At 33.1% G+C, this 9,771-nt stretch overlaps 1 long non-coding RNA gene across 1 annotated transcript in view; it reads right to left on the bottom strand.

Annotated features, from left to right (window-relative positions):
• Positions 1–769: 769 nt before the first annotated feature.
• The window catches only part of LOC137761188 (uncharacterized), a 58,610-nt gene continuing 49,608 nt past the window's right edge, over positions 770–9,771 (bottom strand). Inside the window, exon 5 of the long non-coding RNA XR_011073400.1 lies at positions 770–1,205. This is a non-coding gene — a long non-coding RNA (uncharacterized lncRNA). The remainder of the gene's footprint in view (positions 1,206–9,771) is intronic.

Raw genomic sequence — 9,771 nt, 5'->3', positions numbered from 1 at the left:
TTTAAAAACCTGCCATTGGGATTTTGATAGGGATTGCATTAAATCTGGACCACTAAGTAGTATGGATATTTCAACAATATTGTCTTATCCATGAACACAAGACATCTTTCCATTTTTTTTTTTTTTGTATATTCTTTAATTTCTTTCATCAGTGTTTTGTAATTTTCAGTGTTTAAGTCTTTTACTTCCTTAATTAAGTTTATCCCTAAGCATTTTATTCTTTTTGGTAGTATTGTAAATGAAATTGCTTTCCTAGTTTCCTTTTCAGATAGTTCATTTTTAATGTATAATATACTACTGATTTTTGTATGTTGATTTTGTATCCCACCACTTGACTGAATTAGTTTATTAGTTCTAACATTTTTTTGTGGAGTCTTTGGGTTTTTCTATGTACAAGAGCATGTCATCTGCAAATAGGGACGATTTTACTTCTTTTTTCCATCTTAGGTGAATTTTGTTTCTTTTTCTTGCCTAGTTGCTGTGGCTAGGACTTCTGGTACTATGTTGAATAGAAGTGTCAAGAGTGATCAACCTGATCTTAGAGAAAAAGTTTTCAGTTTTTCCCCATTGTTTACAATATTAGCTGTAAGCTTTTCATATACAGCCTTTATTAACAGGGCATTTTTAAGGCACATTTAGATAATACTTAGAACAAAGAGAAAACTTGAAATTCTCCTAAATTATCCTCTGATTATTACTGATTAATAACTTGCATACATTTTTAATCTAAAGATAGAATCAGTCCTTGTATTGTTTTTTTTTTTCCCAAAGTCTAAAGCAAGATTTTTAAAAAACAGATAAGAGGCACCAGTCCCAATTTAACTAGAGATGGAAATGAAAACTGTGCTCTGCAAAAGGGCTTAGACTATAAAGTTACTAGCAGGTGCAAATATGAGGGCAAGCAGTTTTCTGGCATCATTCATTTCAATTCAATATTATATTAGTTAAATATTCTTTATACAATCTTTTAAGTAACATTTTCTTGTTTTAAACATTGATGCCTGTGTTTGTTTTCTATTGCTGTATAAACAATCTTAGCCACTTAAAAAATATACATTTATTATCTCACAATTTCCATGGGTCAGGAGTCAGGGCACAGCTCAACTGCATCCTCTGTTCAGGCTCTTATAAAGCTGCAATCCAAGTATCAGCAGGGGCTGCAGTCTCATCAGAGGCTCAAGTGTAAGTCTTAGTTTTCAACATATCTACAAAGATTAAATTGTATTCTTTTTGATTAGTTATGGTTTTTAGGAATTTATAAAAATCTTTCATAAATTTTAAATATTACAATTATTATTGTTGTTAATGAGAGAGAAACTTAACAAAACCATCATGTTCAAAATCACCTAACTCTTTGAATTTGTATTTCTTTGTTTCTTTATTTCATCACCTTATTCTTCAGTCATTAAAGTTTTGTCACCACTTTATATTCTCAGTCCAATTTCCTACTCTACTTTGAAATTATTCAAGGGACAGAGTTTCCACTATTTCTTGAGAAGCTATTTGGCACTGTAAAATAGCTCACACTTAGGAATTTTTCTCCTTATTCTGTCTAGTTTTCCCTTTGCTCTGTCTTGTCTCATTACATCTCCACAACTTCCTGCAATATCACATTGCAGGCTTTTATCTAATTTTCAATGCACTGTCATCTGTTCATCCTTTTTTTAGTTCTCCTGTTTATCAAGCAGTTCTTTCCCAAAGAATCACTTTGCTTTGGAATCTATGTGCCAGGTGTATGATACTAACTTGCAATGCTGCCAGATGAATCTTGTTTAATTTTCTTTTTAACCTTGCTTTAAATTTATAGAACAGCACATCAAAATGTGTTGAACAGCAGGAGTAAAACACTTTTTTTTGTGGAGAAAAATAGAAAAGCACATATATAACCTATTTTATTTATACATAAACATAGAGCTGCTCTTCTACAGGTGGTTGTCTTCAGATGATTACCAAGAGGAAGGTACTAGAAGATAATGGAAATTAATATACTCAGCACAGCAGGAAGCATTTAGCCTTTTAGATATACTTTAGGAAGAATCTCTTAATGGATGTGCTTGCAAAGTGTGATTCTGAACAGCAAAGCAAAAGCTAGCATCACCAGTATTGAGACAATGCCCCACTTCATGCATCCAAAAGCTAAAATCTAACAGATATAACTCTAACTCTTAAAATCACAAAATTCCTTTTCTAAATTTCCAAACATAGAGAAGAGTATTCTCTGGAAGAATGAGAAATTTTTTTCTGTTTGTTTTCATCTGAAACCTATTTTATATAATATTAGCCTTTGAAAATACCTTTATGCATACACATTTGAATAGTTTAAAATTTTTTAATAAATAAATAAATAGCTATCTGATACAATTCCCTTTGTTTAAAACCTGAATATTTTTAAAGCTATAATAAATAGCTATCTGATACAATTCCCTTTGTTTAAAACCTGAATATTTTTAAAGTTGACAGTAATAACAAGAACTAAATCTTATTTGTTATGAAGGCAAGAGTTTAAATATAATGCCTGGTGTCAAAAATCAGGTAAATTGTTCAAAATAAAAATATATATATATATATATAGTGTGTATGTTTTCTCCAGTGCCTGGTAATAATATTCAAGGACAATATGACCAATTTAATTAGGAATATGTTATAGTAAAACAGAATCTAATAAATTTTTATCCAAGAAAATAAATGTTCTCTGTCATGATTTTGGCAAGTTTATCCAGATCTGTTTAAATACTCCCAATGACTCAGATTCCCTTACTTCACAAGACCATTTCTTATAGTGTTGGGTTGTTCTATTTTTATATCTTATAAAATTTTATTTTTATAGAGAATAAAACTGCCTCTGTAGACAATCTATTCGTTGGCCCTACTTTCACCTTGGAACTATTAGTTATATACCTGTTTCTTACACATTACCTTCCTACAAATGTTTAAAAATTATTTTAACAAAAGAAATGTTCAAGTTAAATTCTAGAATTTTCTCCAGTAATTTCCAATATGCACACAATCTTCTGCACACAATCTGGTTGGCCATTACCCTGATTATGAGTAGAGCTTAAAATCATGCACAGTTGCATAGGCTAAGATTACAATGCATATTCTTTTATGTTTTTGTTCTGTCAACTAAAACCTTATTTTACTTTCTGATATAAAGCTCTCAAGATATGTCTTTTGATTGTGAAATTTATACTTGACATTTTTATAACCTTTGTGCTGAATTTATTTAATTATTAGTTGTATAACTACTAGTGCCAAGCACTACCCCAGGTTCTGGAGATGTATTGCTGAGCACAGACACTCTGATGACCATACAGTCTCTAGAAACAGTCAAACATTAATAAAACAGTCACAACAATAAATATACAATTACAAACTGAGATAAATGCTCAAAAGAGAAAACCCAGTTTATTTCATGTGTTTATAGTTATTTTAATTTGTTTTTCTTGTTAGATTTGTTCTATACATCCACTTTGAGGATGTTTTTGAATCTGTATTATTTTATCCAAATTTTTAGTTATTTCTCTTAGCTTTTTTTATTAATAAGCATATGTATTCCCATATGTCTTTAGGCAAATCATTTACCCATATTTACTTAAATAAAGATAATCACTTTATTAGAAAAATAAAATCAGTTTGAAAATCAGTTTCCATATCTAGTTAAAGAAAGATAATCACATTGTCCCAGCCTTCAGCACAAGGCTATGATGAGGATTAAATGAGAGCTCACAAATGAGCTCTTTGTGAACTATAAAATGCTATGCAATGTCAGGCATTATTATTATTATTTCTTTTTTAAAGATTGATTGATTGATTGATTGATTGATTGCTATGTTGGGTCTTCGTTTCTGTGCGAGGGCTTTCTCTAGTTGCGGCAAGCGGGGGCCACTCTTCATCGCGGTGCGCTGGCCTCTCACTATCGTGGCCTCTCCTGTTTTGGAGCACAGGCTCCAGACACGCAGGCTCAGTAGTTGTGGCCCACGGGCCCAGCTGCTCCGCGGCATAGAGGATCTTCCCAGACCAGGGCGGGAACCCGTGTCCCCTGCATTAGCAGGCAGATTCTCAACCACTGCTCCACCAGGGAAGCCCCAGGCATTATTATTATTCATCTGAGTTAATATACCAAAAACCAAAGAGCACCGTTTATGTAATTAAAGCTTGCATTAATCCATTAATCAATAAGCATTAGGTATATTTGCTCAACCAGTTAAAATGTACCCAAATGTGTTTGTATTTGGTCCAAGTTTCTCCCTTTTGGTCATAAAGATATTGTGACAGAGAGTCAAACGGCTTGTTGAAATCAAGGTATAAAATGTATATATTTCCCTGAATTTTCCATTTCATTCCTTATCATTCATTCAGTTAGTTGGTTAGTCAAAACCAGTAAACATTATTTTGGACCTCTTCTTTCACATCCTTCTCAGTAGTTTCACAACTCGTCAAAGAATCAATGGGAAAAATTCCTGCAAGCTTTACTTACTCCACTTTCTCTTTTCAACTTTCTTTACTTTATCTAATGTTTTTAAATTTTTTATGCAAATAGATAAGCACAGTACATGTTCCTCCTTTTTAGACTCTTTAAATTTTGTTTCCAATTTCAAAGGTAGCTCTTCTTTTTCTTTCATTTAATAGTGACTGCAGGTGAATTCTTCTCAACGAGCAAGAGGTATGGTATCACACTGAGAAGATATGAGGATTAAACATAGCTTTTAAATAAACTTTCATCTATCTAGTTTTTTCTCTTGGAAAAGGTGAGTTATAAAAGGTGATTTTATCAATTTTAATAAAAATTTATTTCTGATATATCCTGTAGCACCTATCATAATAATTACTCTCAAAAAATTAACATTCTTTGCTAATAATCATCCCTTGGACAGCAACAAATATATATTTTAAAAAAACCTAACATGTATTTTGACAAATGTCAAAGTTCTACTTACTGTCTCACTCAAAACTAAACTAAAATCATAGCATTAATTACAATGTTTGTGCTCTTTTAGCTGGAGAGTATCAAACTACTCTAGATGGGTAAAAAAAAGCAATCAAAACTTTGTAAACTAACAACCAACTTCAAATTCCATATTTTATCTAAATTGACATTTGTTGAATTTTTATTGTAGTGTGACTTGTATACACACAGTCATATTTAATGCTTCAAACGTAATTTTACCACTGGTTTAAAAATTCATTCACTCATTCTCCCCCCCAAATATTTATTGATTGCCTACAATGCTCCATGTACTATTTTAGGCACATGGAATATAGCATTAAACAAATTAGCAAGCAAATAAATACATAAAACTCCCTGCCCTGATGGAGCTTCCATTCCATCAGAGAGACACAGACAATTATAAATTAGCAAAATAAATTAGAAAAACATATATGCAAAAGTGGTAAATGCTATGAAGAAAAATAAAGCAGGTTGAGGAGGTGGAGTGTGTCTGAAGTGGGAAGGGGCAGGTTGTAATTTTAATTGTGACAGGATAAAGTAAGGTCACCATTGATTTCATTAAGAAAATGACATTTGAGCAAAACCTTAAAGAAAGTGAGAGAGTTAGCTATACAGATGATAGGAAGAGGAAGCTGCTAGAGCAGAGGCCCTAGGGTGGGGGCATTTTTGGCTTGAGGAGGGAGACTAGTGTGACTGGAGCCCTGGAGGGAGAGGAGCAGTGGAGGCGGGGTTAGAGACTTAAGGAGAGCAAAGTCATGGCAAGTCCTTTAGAACATTGCAAGAACTTTGGCTTTTACTCTGAGGGGCATGGGGAGTCAAGGAATAGTTATAATCAAAGGTTGTATTCATTTTCATTTCTACAGCAAAGGATTTCTCTGAAAACAGATTTAAGTGGGCATTGGTAGATACAGGAACACAATATTACAGACCATTGCAATAATGCCAATGAGATATGGTGATGACTTATACTAGGATAAAATCAGTGGGGGGGGGGGGTCAGAAGTAATCACAGACTAAGTGTTTTAAAATAATTCAAATACAGTAAAAAGTAAAAATAGTATTATTATGAACCTCATATACCCATCACCAATAAAGAAGAATTATCAATATTTTGCCATATTTGCTTTATCCTCTTTATCATTTTCTTCCTTACAAAGTGTTTTAAAGCAATTCCTAAGTATCTTGTAATTTCCCCCCTAAGTGATTTAATAGCATTTCCCAAAACTACAGTTATTATGACCAGAAAAAGTAATGATATTCCTTAGTATCCTCTAATATCATAATCAGATTTCCATAATCAAACTTCATTCAGTTGTTTTAAAACGTATTTATACAGTTGCTTTCTTGAAATCAAGATCTAAACAAATTTTTTACATGGCTTTTTGTTTTATTGTGTCTCTTAGATCTCTTTATTGTAGAACAGATGCCAGTTAACTTATTTTAAGTAAGTCTCTAGTAGACAACATGTAGTTGGATCATACTTATAAAAAATTTATTCTGACAATTTTTGCCTTTTAATTGGACTGTTTAATCCATTTAAACTTAAAGTAATTAGGGATAAGAAAGAATCTCTGCCATTTGCTATTTGTTTTGGTTGTGTCTTTGTTGTTGTTTTTCATTTTCTTCCATTAGTGCCTTATTTGCCCTTATTTGATTCTTGATTCTTTATAGTGTACAATTTTTATTCTGTTTTCATTTCCTTTTCTTTTTTTAAGTTATTTTCTTATTGGTTTCCCTGAGGACTACAATTAATCTTTTAAACTTATTACAATCTATTTTGTACTAATACCACCTTATCTTCAGTAGTGTACAAAATCTGCTCCTATACAGCTCTGTCCCTTCCCATTTATATCGCTGTTGTCACAAATTACATCTATATGCATTGTTGCCCATTAACATAGATTTTAAATTAATGTTTTATGCATTTGCCTTTTAAATCACATAGGGAAAGAAAAGGGAGTTGAAAAATACAATAATACTGGTTTTGTATTTGTTACATAGTTACCTGTACCAGTGTTCTTTATGCTCCATATGACTTCACATGGCTGTCCAATGTCATTTTATTTCATCCTGATGTACTTTCTTTAGCATTTCTTATAGGGCAAGTCTACCAGGGACTAACACCCTCAGCTTCTATTTTTCTGGAAATATCTTGGTTTCTTCTTCATTTTTAAAAGATAGTTTTGCCACATATGGAATTCATTTTTTTCTTTCAGCACTTTAAATATGTTATTCCACTGCCTTCTGACCTTCATGGTTTCTGCTGATTAATTGGCTATTACTCTTATTGAGGATTCCTTGTGTATGACAAACTGCTTCTCTCTTGCTTCTTTCAGGATTCTCTCTTTGTCTTTCAACAGTCTGATTATAAAATGCCTTGGTATAGATCTCTTTGTGTTTATCCTTCTTGGAATTTGCTGAGCTTCTTAGGTATAAAGGTTCATGTCTTTTATCAAATTTGGAAGGTTTTAGGCTATTACATTTTCAAATATTCTTTCTGACATTTGCTCTCTTCTCTCTTTCTGGGACTCACATTATGTTTATGTTGGTACACTTGGTGGTGTTGCACAGGTATCTTAAATTCTGTTCATTTTTCTTCATTCTTTTTTCTTTCTGCTCCTCAGAGTGGATAATTTCAGTCTTCAAGTTTGCCAATTCTATTCTGCTTGCTCAAATATGCTGTTGAAAAGCTCAAGTGATTTCTTCATTTTAGTTAATATACTTTTCAGCTCTAGAAATGTTTTTTTCTTTTTTATATTTTCTACCCCTTTATTGATATTCTCCATTTGTTAAGACATCTTTCTCCTGGCTTCCTTTAGCTCATTTATCATAGTTAACACTGAGTAAGTCCAATGTGTCTACTCCCTTAGGGACAGTTTCTATTAAATTCTCTTGTGAATAGATCATATTTTCCTGTTTCTTTGCATACTCTATAATTTTTGGTTGAAAATTGCACAATTTGACATATTATAATGTAGTAACTCTGGAGATTATAATATTCTTGTCCTCATGGTTTGTTTTTATTGCTATGTGTATTATAGCTCTTTGTTTAATGACTTCTAAAGTATTATTTGTAAAGGTTGTATTCTTTGCCATGTGTGGTCTTTGAGATCTCTGCTCCTTTAACTTGTGGTTAAGTTAGAGTTTTGACAGAAATTTCCTTGAACACCTGGAGTTAAAAAAACAAGAAACAAATAAACAAAAAAACTCTTCTAGTCTTTGCAAATTGGCTCGATGTTGGTGTACTTGTTTAATGTTTAGCCAGCCTGTTTACAATTATGCTTTAGCCTTCACTTACAGCTTTTACTGAGCCAGAGGTGAAAACTTAAGGTCTTCTCAAGGTCTTTCTTGAACATGAGTCCTGCCCATGACATGGACATGGCTTTCTAAATCCCCTAGTACTTAAATACCCAAGGAAACTTTTCACTGCCCTAATTTTCCAAAGAATATCTCTTCCTAGCTTTTATATTTTGCTCCAGATGGAAACAGGTTTTCTCTTTTCCTTTCAATGTTTTTGAGAAAGGTCCTCTGTGACCTGAGGGTGTTCTACTTAGGAAAATCAAAGACAGGTGCCTTGCATCAGTCCTTTAAGTAGCCCTCAGACAGATCAAACAGAGAAACACAATTCTTTGAGAAGGTCTGCTATGCTGTCTCTGGAATAAGGAAGCAGGATTCAACACTAGGAAGATTAACTGCCATCTTCAAGACCCCAGTAGACCCAAGGAAGGAGGTGGTGCAAGGACAAGTAAAATGACACAAAGGTCTTCTGCCATATCTTGGCTTCCTCTTTCTTCATTAAACCTTTGTTTGGTTGATGTGGACCTTTACCTATTTTTTCAGAATTTTAACAGTGTTGATTCTGACAGCTTTTGGAGATATCTACACCAGCATTTTTACTGACATTATTTCCTTCACTTAAAATTTAATTATATGTCTCTGATTATGAGTGAAATCGAACATCTCTCTATGTGTCTGAGGGTCTTTTTAAATCTTCTATAAACTGTTCATAATTTTTGCCCATTTATCTATCAGGCTGGATATATCTTTTTTTTTTTTTTTTTTTTTTGTATGGCTGTGTTGGGTCTTCATTTCTGCGCGAGGGCTTTCTCTAGTTGCGGCAAGTGGGGGCCACTCTTCATCGCGGTGCGTGGGCCTCTCACTATCGCGGCCTCTCTTATTGCGGAGCATAGGCTCCAGACGCGCAGGCTCAGTAATTGTGGCTCATGGGCCTAGTTGCCCCGCGGCATGTGGGATCTTTCCAGACCAGGGTTCGAACCCGTGTCCCCTGCATTGGCAGGCAGATTCTCAACCACTGCGCCATCAGGGAAGCCCCAGGCTGGATATATCTTGAAGAAGCAGGAGAGTGTGGCAAAAAAAAAATGCCAATTGTCCTCAGCCAGTGTCCAATCTTCCCTTCTCTGTCATAGTACAAGAATCCCTAATTTTTATTTATTTTTATTTTTTTCCAGTTTTTAATTTTATTCTATGGATGTTCACCTACAGTCAAAATGTACTTCTAATAATAATAATATTTTTTTTACTTCTCAATTAACCATGCCTTTTTTAGAAAACAAATATATTAACATAAACAAAGAGAAGAAAATAAAATCATCTACAACCTCACAACTTAGAGGTAACAACTATAAGCATGTAGGCGTAAAACACTCTATACTTTTTAACATGAAATATCAAAAAAATGACCATACTTGTACAGATTTGTAATAGAGAATGATTTTTTAAGATTGATATGCTTAATTGAGCAAAAATGTAAAAATATTCTATTTATAAAAACAGCACAAACATTTCAGCAAATGATGCTGGAA

This window comes from Eschrichtius robustus, chromosome 3, assembly GCF_028021215.1.
Source record: "Eschrichtius robustus isolate mEscRob2 chromosome 3, mEscRob2.pri, whole genome shotgun sequence".
In the NCBI taxonomy this organism is placed as follows: domain Eukaryota; kingdom Metazoa; phylum Chordata; class Mammalia; order Artiodactyla; family Eschrichtiidae; genus Eschrichtius; species Eschrichtius robustus.
The sequence above is the reverse complement of the archived record's forward strand: the minus strand, read 5'-3'. Positions and strand labels throughout refer to the sequence as shown.